At 44.4% G+C, this 3,355-nt stretch overlaps 1 pseudogene; it reads right to left on the bottom strand.

The window, feature by feature from the left end:
• The window catches only part of LOC109845867, a 10,622-nt pseudogene continuing 7,479 nt past the window's right edge, over positions 213 to 3,355 (bottom strand).

Here is a 3,355-nt window from a genome sequence, read left to right as displayed (position 1 = left end):
ATATTAGCTCTTCCCAATTGCCTCACCAAGGAGAACAAAGCGGGGATGTAATATAGAATCGTCCACCCCCACAAAGGAGGATATCAGCTCTTCCCAATTGCCTCACGAAGGAGAACAAAGCAGGGATGCAATATTGCAATGTGATATGATAAATACTGAATTCACAAGTGGGAAATTATAGAAGTTTACCAGTAAAAGAGAGAGGTTCTCTCTCAGGAGACTGGGTGGTCGATCGGCTCCTCGGAAAGCATGATCTCCTCGTCGACATGGCTAATCTGCAATATAGATCAACAGTTCAGTCAGATCAAGAATCAAGATACATAAATAAATCAGAGATTAAAAGGAAAATTATGAATCTTTGACTAAAATTCTAAAGAATGAAATCTTCCAGTTAAAGGTCTAATTAAACCTATGAAATGTCTCCGATGCAAATTTAAGTCCAAAAAATCAGGCTGAGGGTCGCAAAGTCAAACATAGGGTCTCGACCATGTCAACATGCAGATTACAAGCTCACGGAATCATCCAAAATTAGAGCATGGATATTGACTTGAGTTTCATAATCATACATACATGAGTATAAGCAAGAATTAAGTGATATTAAGTCACGTACACAACCAAACATCCCAAGGGTTCGATGTTGATAAACAGTTCGAAGCTAAGCTTTATTCTAGCTTCAGTTCATCAATTTCAAGGCTAACAAAGCTCAAGGCTCAATAAATTAAAGTAAAAGGTGGCGGTCATACAAGTCAAGAATTAAAGCATCTATATTTCTCCTAAATCGAGAATTCGATTCAGTTCTCATACACAACCAAGTTCAGGGAATCCCCTCACAAGTCAAGGAATATCGACTACTTTAGAAGTCTACAAAATTCACTAAAAATTCGAGAGCATGGGTATCGATTCAAATCTCAAGTATGAACATGGACAACAATCAAAGGCCTCGGCTATGCGTAGGTTCAAGAACTACGGATCCAATCATCAACATCAACCAAGAGTTAAAAAATTTTGGCCTTGCATATTTCGAGAACTACAGATTCAAATTATTAATCATCAACCAAGAGTTCAAAAATTTCGGCCATCATTTGAAGCCCAAACCCAAATTTTAGTTTTCCCCCAAGATTGAAGACCTAGGGCTTTAGTTATCAAGTCATGCACACAACCAAAGCCAAGAACTTCGTCCACCATCAAAGCCAAAGATCAGATTTCAGTTTTTTCCTAAATTCAAGAACTAGGGTTTCAACTATTAAGTCAAAACTCAAAGATTCATCCAAATTGATGTGAGGACATTGAAGCTTACCTGGATTCGAAGAAGAATCGAGGAGGAGGAGAAGCTCGTCGATGCTCAGACCCAAGCCAAAAAATTGCTGAACCTTAGTTTGTCTTGTTTACAAATTTGAAGAAGTGGAGGGATTTAAAGGAGAAGAGAATAAGGGATTTAAAGGATTTGACAGAGCTAGGATCTTGTTTCGAACTCTTGAAGAAGAAGTCTAGAAGAGGCCGAACTTGAGGAGAGGAAGTCAGCTGGGAGGAGTTTTTCTTCTCTAAAGTTGGTAAAAGAAAAAGAAAATGAAGAAGGAAAATAGAAATTGGGATTTAAATCCCCAAAGAAGCCCCCGACCCGCTTTTGTGCGGGTCGGATTGCCGCCCGACCCGTGTTCGCGCGGGTCGGATCGGTCTAACCCACGTTCGTGTGGGTCGGATTTACCTGACCCGTGTTCGCATGGGTCGGATCAATCTGACCCGTGCTCGTGTGGGTCGGATCCACCTGACTAGCATTCGCACAAGTCAGGTATGATCCGGTGGTCGTTTTCGTTGTATTATCGTCTGCTACTTCCTACTTTCAAAATATTTAGGACCCAATTTCATATTTTCGGGTTGCTTCGTGGCATTTTTGCCCACTTTCAAGATATTCAGGATCCACGTAAACTCCAAGGGGTATACGAGTCTAAACTGTTTCTCACTATTTGATGGAAGTTCCTGGAGAATATTATGTGTAATATTCTTAAGGATAACCCGACGACCTTCGATGGGTATTCCCGAAACTCACATAAGTATACGATTATAAACTGGTCCTCCTCAGGTCAACGCGTTGCGATGAAAGTCAACGCCGATCGATACGAAACCCTAAGGTCAAAACGTAGCCCTAGGTCAACGCCGGTCAACGTGTTACGACATAGATAATTTGTTCAAAGTCAACTCAATGACACGAGCTAAAATCAACTCATCAATTTTGATTCGAGACTTCGACAACGGTCAGACGATAAATGCAGCACCAGAAGAATTTTAGCTATTCGACAAAATACTGAGTGGACTAAAATGTGGAGAAGTCAGCAACTAAAACCAGTTGTAGGTCCTTTGACACCGATTGAAGGTGGAAGTCTATCATATCCAAAGCATTTCAGACTCCTCTATAAAAGAATGAGGCCGAAACACTTTTGAGGGGGTATCTGTAGGCGTCTAAAATTACCTATGAGAGCCCGCACGCAGTTCAAAGCAAAGAGTGGATGAATTAAGAAGGCTTATCCAATTGCCTCACGCGCAACGGTCAACACGTGCATGCCAGTTAGCTCGTGCGTGTCGGTCAACACGTGCACGTCAATCAGCTCATGCGCGTCGGTCAACATACACACGTCAGTCACCTCGCACGCATCGGTCAACACGCGCATGTCAGTTAGCTCATGTGCATCGGTCAACGCGCGCACGTCAATTAACTCGCGCATGTCGGTCAACACGCTCACGTCAATCAGCTCGCTCACATCGGTCAATACGCGCACGTCAATCAACTTAAGCACGTCGGTCAACACGCTCATGTCAATCAGCTCACGCACATCGATCAACACGTGCATGCTAGTTAGCTCATGCTCATCGGTCAACACGCTCACATCAAGCAGCTCACGCACATCGGTCAACACGTGCATGCCAGTTAGCTCGTGCTCATCGGTCAACACGCGCACGTCAATCAGCTTGCGTGCGTCGGTCAACACGGGCACATCAGTCACCTCGTGTGCGTTGGTCAACACGCTCACGTCAATCAGCTCGTGTACGTCGGTCAACACGCACACGTCAGCCACCTCACACACGTCGGTCAACACGCGCATGTCAGTTAGCACGTGTGCGTCGGTCAACACGCGCGTGTGTGTCGGTCAACATGCGCACATTAATCAACTCGCGTGCATCGGTCAACACGCTCACGTCAATCAACTCAAGCACATTGGTCAACACGTGCACGTCAGTCAGCTCGCATTTGTTAATCAGCCTTAGCGAAGCGTACAAGTCAACGAAACACCGAAATGCAAAAAGAGAGAGAAAGAGTCTCAACTCGCGTGGGGGTGCGGGTCGCCACCTGGTAACCCGC

The sequence above is a fragment of the Asparagus officinalis genome, chromosome 6 (assembly GCF_001876935.1).
Source record: "Asparagus officinalis chromosome 6, Aspof.V1, whole genome shotgun sequence".
NCBI lineage: Eukaryota > Viridiplantae > Streptophyta > Magnoliopsida > Asparagales > Asparagaceae > Asparagus > Asparagus officinalis.
The sequence above is the reverse complement of the archived record's forward strand: the minus strand, read 5'-3'. Positions and strand labels throughout refer to the sequence as shown.